The sequence below is a fragment of the Mauremys reevesii genome, linkage group 2 (genome assembly GCF_016161935.1).
Source record: "Mauremys reevesii isolate NIE-2019 linkage group 2, ASM1616193v1, whole genome shotgun sequence".
In the NCBI taxonomy this organism is placed as follows: Eukaryota; Metazoa; Chordata; order Testudines; family Geoemydidae; genus Mauremys; species Mauremys reevesii.
In genome coordinates, this window is record NC_052624.1 from 5,725,290 (window position 1) to 5,733,570 (window position 8,281).

Genomic DNA, 8,281 nt, shown 5'->3' on the forward strand with positions numbered 1-8,281 from the left:
CCTCGCTTTAGAGAGAATTCCTGCTGGTTGTCCCACTTAGTTTGAATTGGAAGATGTTGTTCCACTCAGCAGCAGCGCAAGGGGAGTTCTTTTTGGAACAAATCTGAGCACAGCTCAGCAGGGGGCGCCCTTCCTTCCCACTGAATCAGTGCCCCTTTGTGATGCGAGGGCAGTGGGTTTCAAACCGTGGTCCGCAGACCCTGGGAGTCCAGCAACTATATCTAAGATTTCCAAAGGGGTCCACATCTCCATTCAAAATTTTTGGGTGGGGCCGCAAACGAAAAAAGGTTGAAACTCACGGTGGTAGGGTGTGAACGACCTTCAAACCAAAAGCCATAAGGATTTCATGGTGGGAGGGGCATTGGCTCCGGATGCTGGTCAAATGACATTCTTTTTAGCTCCGTCACATGCACAGCTCGAAGACTCCTAGCCTTTAAGGCCAGAAGGGACCATCTTGATTGTCTAGTCTGACCTCCTGCACATTGCAGGCCGCGGAACCTCACCCATCCGCTCCTGTAACAGACCCCTAACCTCTGGCTGAGTTACTGAAGTCCTCAGATCATGGTTTAAAGACTTCAAGAGACAGAGACTCCACCATTTACAGCTGCACTTTCACCTTGCCTCCTTAGTCTGCTATGAAACTTGCTACCATAATATTTGGCTTTGCTCTATTAAGATCTTTTGCAGGTCTTCTAAACATCTGGCTCTGGCTTCTGACGTTGTGACACACTCCATAAGAGGGAGACGGTTTTTACTGCTATAGACATGAAGAAAAATTGTTCTCTGTGGTGCCGGCTTTTCGATATCTCGCTGCCAATCCTCGTTTGCTGCCTTGAAAGCCTCAATTTCCCCAGAACTTGCCGTTCTTGTGATTTTCCTCCTTGCCAACTTTGTAGAGGTGGTGGTAGGTGCACAAGAGATGCCCTCGATCCACAGTGCCACAGGCTGGGAACGTGCTGCTTTATGCAACTAGACACCCACAACGTGTAGGGAAAACGCACACTAACTAAACAGGCAGTAAGGGAGGGGGTGTTGCATGGCTTCAACTCATAATACTCTGAGTCACCCTGTTAATGCCTTGATGACCATTTTACTATACGCCACATCCAAGGTGCAATTCATCCCTGGAGATGGGCTGAAATGCAAACAACCAGTTAGCTTCTGCCACCCTCATGCCCCATTTGCATCCTGTCCTAGTCCCCAGCAAACCCTTGGGCTGCTCTAAACAGGGGCTATGTAGATAGTTATGGATCTTTGGGGGCCTATGCACACCCCAGCCTTGTCCCCCAAACATACCCAGGAATCCTTCCACTTGCCAGCTTCTGTGTTTTGGAGGAGTGAATTCATTATTATTTGTTTCACAGCAAAGCACCACAAGGCCCCAAACCAGACACAGGCCCCATTGCGCTAGGCGCTGTACACATACATAGTACACTCCAAATAGACAAGGTGGGCAAAGAGTAACCAAGTGCTCACAAACAGAGCTGGGAATAGAACCTGTGCTTTCTGACTCCCAGGCCTGTGTCCTAGCCACTAGGCCACATTGCCTCCGAGCATGTCAAGGGAGTTACTCGTGGGCCTATAGTTCTGCATGCATGTAACCCTTTGCAGTACTGCATCCTGAATTTATTGAATATAATCTTCACTGCAGATGCTTCACTCAACTGTATTCCTCATTCCTCTCCTACAGCATTACTGCTTGGTGCCACTGGCCCTGAGTGGTGATCACCTTCCATTGCAGAACGGCTGCATTTCAGTCGCAGAGATCCCTTTACATACCCTCTGCACAGCACCCGGGGATGGTGCGGGATGAGAAGCCCTGTGCATTGTTCTGCCTTTTCTTTATGATGATTGGGTTGGGTTTTTTTTAATGAAAAAAAACCATTCCCCCACTGACACAATGAACAGGCTCGGTGCAGATTGCTGCAGCAGGTTCCACTAGCTGAACCCACAGAGATGCAGTAAAATGGAAGGGCGTTACCGGTGCTGTTTGAATATCCTGAAGTCAGCTTTGATTTCCAAGCTGAACTTCAGCCTGTGAAGCCAATTTTCTATTTTTCATCTTGATTTCTCCCCCGCCCCTGCTAAAACAAGAATGCCAGTTTAACGGAGGCTCTTGGTGTAAACCCACTGCTGGTCCACTGCCAGGCTGGTAGAGCCAGAGTGTTGATTTAATTTAATGTACGGGGTTTAAGAGGTCAAGAAGCAAATTGCTCTGGAGCTCCACAGTGCCTGGAAGGTGCTGGTCTGAAAGGAGACAACTCTGGGCATAGATCATCACATATTTCAGATTAACACTAGCGATGTTAAGGCTGTGGAATAAAGGCCCTGAATCTCTCCTCCTGCTAGGATGACCAGACAGCAAGTGTGAAAAATCAGGACAGGGGGTGGGGGGTAATAGGAGCCTATGTAACAAAGACCCAAAAAGTGGGACTGTCCCTATAAAATCAGGACATCTGGTCACCCTACCTCCTCCAGCGCCAGGCAAAAAGTGACAGAATCCAGCTGTAAGCGGCTTTTCCTTCAGAGCAGGTGTGAAGTGAGATAGCCAGCAACCACTGGGGACTACAGAGATCACTTTGACTTAACATGCGCATTCTCACCTCTTGTCTTGTCCTCACCCTTCCTCCCCATCTGGGGCTAGATTGGCGCCTGGCTCCCTTCCCTGAGTAAGGGGGCGGGCGGCACATAACGAGGCTGACCCAGGAACAGAGATGGGGCTGTTTCCGGGTGGAGTAATCTGCGCCAGCCCTTTTCCTGGCACAGCTAGTTTTCCGCGCCATGCTACCTTGAATGAGCCGGCTGGCCCTTCGTAGGGGTGTGGCACGGTCAAAGTTCCACTCACTCCCTGCCCACCGATGTGGGAGGGGGAACAGCGGCACTGTGGCTTGTCATACGGGCAGCCCATGCAAGGAAAGGAACACCATACGTCCCGTCACTCACTTGTGCAGCTATGTAAACCAGCGTGTGGCTGGTCTCCGGTTGTGTATTGTCTAAATACTAGATTGAGATTCTTTGGGGTAGCGGGAGCGTCCAGTACCTGGCACGATGGAGCCATGACTGAGATCTATAGGCCCTACGACAATAGAAACAACAACAACAATAATAATCAGAGCTGGGCCAATAGTGGATTTTTCATTTCGTTGGCAATTTTGAAAAGTTTTTTTGGGGGGGGCGTATTTTGGGTCAGTCCGAGAACAAATTTTTTTTTAATTATTGACAAATTGAAAAGTTGAAAAATAATTAGTTTGAGTTCAAAGGAACTCTTTCATTTTAATCTTTTCAAAACATCTCCTTTCAATTTTTTTTTTCCATTTTTCAGTGTTGGTGACTTTTCAGTTAAAGGACCAGTTTTAAACACAAAGTTGTTTCAAACTGAAAAACAGAAACGTTTAAAACAGTTTTTGTTTTTCAGATTTTTTCCCCTAAACAATTTGGCAAAACTGACATGAACTCGCTGAATGTTTCCGTGTCACCGAGTCTGCATTTTCCACCGAAAAAAGGCTTGGATGAAAATTTTTGCTCATCTCTCATAATAAAAACCTTAACCAGGTACTTCCTGACTTTCAAGTGCTTAGCCGAGCAAACTGGCTTCTAACACAGGGTTTTTTTTTTTAACAAATGGAATCTTTACTATTATAGAGAGATTTATAGCTATATTTGGTGGCTGTTCATAAATTATCAACAGTGGGCACACCATGACATCTGAGGTGTTCTACCACAGGCACATCCTGGCTATAGCATAAAGACTATTTGGGAGCACTCCTGTTAAATTGTACTGGAAGGAAAACACGATCCCCCCCTCTTTTCTGAATAATGCCTTTGGTATATTTTCATTCCCACTGCGAGGAGGACAGGAGAAGAACTGCCTGCTGCCAGGGCAGGAACAATTTCCTAAGTGGGTTCCCCCTCCTTACAGTGTTTCCAAGCTTTGATCAGCAGCTATCCACCCCCTGCTTTCCACTTCCACCAGCCTCTTATTGATCTCTATTAGAATTGTTCTCCTGGACCTTTGATCAATATTCTTATTTGGTTTTGCTTGCTCTCTCCATAATAAGCTGTTTCCCTCTGTTTGGGGAAGTTTTCCATTGTTATACGAGACCTCAGTGGCTGTGAGGTATCAGGATCTTAGTAAAGCATGTAATGCAATGCCTCAGGCAGTCACATTTGAAGAAGTAATTGAATTTCACTGTTTTTTATTTTGCTCCCTATGAGATCTTTCTTTCTTTCTTTCTTTCTTTCTTTCTTTCTTAATAAGTCTTGAAAAAGGATAATTTTAAGATGAAAATATTTGCATGTTAATTAAATCATAGTAATAATTTGCACCTATAATGAACCTTCTGTCTGAGGACAGGGCTGAGTCCAGGCACCAGCCGACCAAGCACGTGCTTGGGGTGGCACCTTGGGACAGGGCAGCGCTTGGTTTTTTTTTTTTTTTTGGTTCGTCGGGGCAGCACTGGAGGGTTTTTTTTTTGTTTCGGCGGCGGGGAGCTCGGGGGGGGGCAGCACGGTGCTCGGGGGGGCGGGGCGTGGTGCGGTGCTGGGGGTGGGGGCTTGGAGCAGTGCGGCGCTTGGAGGGGGGTGGGGCGTCGGGCAGCGTGGTGCGCGGGGGGGCGGGGGCTGGTGTGGCGCTCGGAGGCAGGGCAGGGGCTTGGGGCAGTGTGGTGCTCAGAGGGGGGGCGGGGCCTTGGCACAGCATGGCACTCGGGGGGGCAGGGGCTTGGCATGGCGCGGTGGGGGGCGGGGCTTTGGGTGGCATAGTACTCAGAGGTGGGGCTTCGGGCAGTGTGGTGCTCGGGGGCGGGGTTTCGGCGGTGCAGCGCTCGCGGGGGCGGTTGGCAGGGCAGCGCTCTTCTTTTTTGCTTGGGGCGGCAAAAAAAGTTAGAGCCGGCCCTGCCTGAGGATCTCAAAGCACTTTTCACGTCTTAAAGAGTCAAGATTTTGGGCCTCACCTTCAAAGGTTTCCAGAGGATTGGCCCAAGTTCCCAGAGGGACCACCTCACCCTGCAGGATCATTGCCTTTCATGACAGATATGTTCCACTGGGGTGATGGAAAGGCCAGCCTCCACAGTCAGACTTGTGTGTGCAGGAGGTGGAGCTTTCTTGGTTACTGGCCTGTGACCATGAAACTCAGTTCTGGAAGAGATCAGAATGACCTCAGCGTGAAACCCTCATGCTTCAGGGCTTCAGCTGACTTCTAACTAGTGGGGGTCAGGAAGACACATCTTGTAGGGTCAGGTTATCCTACTACTGCCTATTCTAACATTTCTTGCACCATCCTCTGAAGCAGTTGGTACTGGGCTCTGTCGGAGCTAGGATACTGGGCTAGAAGGACCCCCGGTCTGATCCAATCTAGCAATTCTTGTGTCGCTAGTTCCTTTCAGAACAGGAGCTAAATACAGGCCAGAATTTACCAACTTGAATACCCGAAGGCAGGCACCTTCATCAATTTTTTGGCACTAAAATAAGCAGCCTGATTTTCAGAAGTGCTGTGCAGCCCCAGATCCTAATCCAGCAGCTGCTGAACCCCTCTTCAAATCAGGCCATTTATTTAAATACCTAAGTAAGGATTTAGAAGCCTAACATCAGGTACCTAAGTTTGTAAATTGCCAACACAGAGATCTATCCTGCTCTCTCCCAAAGCCATAGTAGGCAGTGTAAGATGGAGATATTAACGAAGTCTTCCGATGCCCCAGTACTGGTAGGCCAGTATTAAGAATCCCATTTCACAGACGGGTAAACTGATGTATGGTATGTTAGGCGACTTGCCCATGGTCATGCTCTGCATCAGCAGTGCCAGGAATAGAATCCAGCAGACGTGGCTCCCTCTCCTCTGCTATAAAGGTCTGATACTACTCCCATTCCACTGAAATCTTTCCATTGACTTTAATGGTATGGTTTTTGTACGGCACCTAGCACAATGGGACCCTGCTCCATGACTAGGCTAAGTGATCCGATGATAGTACAAAGAATAAATAATAATTAATGGGAGTCTGATGAGTCCCTTTCCATTGTTGACATTCTTCTGCTATCTCCGATAACGCCTATCCAAACTTTCTATTATACGACTGAAAATTCTTTCCATAACCAACATCAGATCATTTTAATGGAGCTTTTTAGAGAGTTTGGCCAAACTAGGTTGGCCTTTGCTATTTTTTTTAATCAAATGATTCTGTTTTTTAGTTTTTCCCAGTTACATCAGCTATTAAACTTGTTCAGTGTCTGGAGACAAGTAAAACAAAAGGAGAAATACAGGAAAACAAAAAGCGGGCTGTAATTAAGATGTCCTTGTTTTGCCATTTCTTCACCCCATAAAGTCCTCCTAGGAAATAAAAATCAAGGAAAGTAGCATTTAAAGCGAAGGGAGCAAAGTTAGCTGAAGGCTCAGAGTGAAACGATCTGTGTGGAAGCGGCATGTGCTAGCGCTGCCAAAGAATTCCACACGCACTGCCGTTGTCCACAAGTTCAGAAGAGCACTTTTACCGGAAAAAATAAAACCCACCACTGAGTAATATAGTCTCATTTCTTCGCCTCTTCTTTAATAGGCACCACATGCTGTTCATGCCACCAGCAAAGCAATTTCCTTAGGTAGAATTCCAATTCCGTGGGGGGAAGAAAGGAAAAGAAAAGAGGGTCAGGGTTTAAGTGTTTAAGTAATTGCTCTCCCAAGCTAGGGAGAGCCCTTAAGACTTTGCTTAGGGCAGGTCTTCACTACCCACCGGATTGGTGGGTAGAGATGGATCTACTGGGGATCGATTTATCGCGTCTCATCTAAACGTGGATAAATCGATCCCCGAACGCGCTCCCCATTGACTCTGGAACTCCAGCACGCGAGAGGCGGAAGCGGAGTCGACAGGGGCGTGGCAGCCGTCGACTCGCCGCCGTCCTCACAGCCAGGTAAGTCGACCTAAGATACGCCGACTTCAGCTATTCGTGTAGCTGAAGTTGCGTATCTTAGGTTGACCCCCCCGCCACCCCCCAGTGTAGACTAGGGCTTAGAATGCCTTTCCTGAATAGGGAGATAGCGTAGCCTAGAGCAGTGGCTCTCAACCTTTCCAGACGACTGTACTCCTTTCTGGGGTCTGATTTGTCTTGTGTACCCCCAAGTTTCACTCCCTTAAAAACGACTTGCTCACACAATCAGACATAAAAATACAAAGGTGTCCCAGCACACTAGTACTGAAAAGTTGCTTACTTTCTCATTTTGACCAAATAATTATAAAATAAATCAATTGGAATATAAACATTATACTTACATTTCAGTGTATAGTATATAGAGCAATATAAACAAGTCATTGTCACATGGGCAGCCAGGGAAGCTGTGTGCGCTGCCCTCATGCCAATGGGAGCTCCGGAGCCGGCCCTTGAGGTAGGGACAATGTGCGGCACCTCTCTGGCCACCCATGTGTCCAGGGGCTGCAGGGACCTGGCGGCCGTTTCTGGGAGCCATTCTGAGTCAGAGCAGGCAGGGAGCCTGCCTTAGCTCTGGTCCCCCACTGCGCTGCCAACTAGAATTTTAACGGCCTGGTTGGCAGTGCCGGCCGGAGGTGCTGGGGTTCCGTTTCGACTGGGCGTTCTGGTCAAAAACCAGATGCCTGGCACCACTGTTTGCTTGGTATGCAGAGGTGTTTGTGTCCCAGGCTTCCTGCTATTTCGGTGGTGCCGTGGTCCCACCCCGTGGCTTTGCTGCTCTGCCACAAGTCTGTATTTATGACTGAAGCAGTTCCCACATTCGGTGAACTTAGGCAAACATCACCTGTGTTGTGGTGCAAGGTCCCTCAGCTCTGACCACAGCTTGTCTCACACCTGGTCTGACTCTTCTGGCGGCTAATTAAGACATGAGCTCCAAGTGCTGTTTTTTCTCCTGGGGCTGCATCAGAGAGGGAGATCTCTGTTTAGAGATCACAAAATCAGGCACAGGAAGGCCTTGGCATGTCCACACTTCAAGGGAGAGGCATAATTTCCAGCTGGAGAAGACACACCCGAGCTAAAAATAGAAGCGTAGCCACGGTGGCACCAAGATAATGGGTATGTACTCAGGTGGCTAGCCCTGCCCATCACCTGTGCTGCTGGGGGCTACACTCTGTTTTTACGGAGCTGGTGTGGGTAAGCCTCCTCGAGCTGGAAACTACACCCCCAGCTCGGAGTGTGGATGTACCCTAAGGCCTCGTCTACACTGGGGGAGGGGTCGATGTAAGATACGCAACTTCAGCTACGGGAATACCGTAGCTGAAGTCGATGTATCTTATTTTGACTTACCTCCCGTTCTCACGGCGCAAGA

The 8,281-nt window shown here is 48.4% G+C and overlaps 1 long non-coding RNA gene across 1 annotated transcript; it reads right to left on the bottom strand.

The window, feature by feature from the left end:
* Nucleotides 1–2,789: 2,789 nt before the first annotated feature.
* Nucleotides 2,790–7,999, bottom strand: LOC120398886. Its single transcript, XR_005594770.1, has 3 exons — nucleotides 7,757–7,999; nucleotides 4,953–5,136; nucleotides 2,790–3,076 (listed from the first exon to the last, which is right to left on the bottom strand). It is a non-coding gene; the product is annotated as an uncharacterized LOC120398886 (long non-coding RNA).
* Nucleotides 8,000–8,281: the final 282 nt, after the last annotated feature.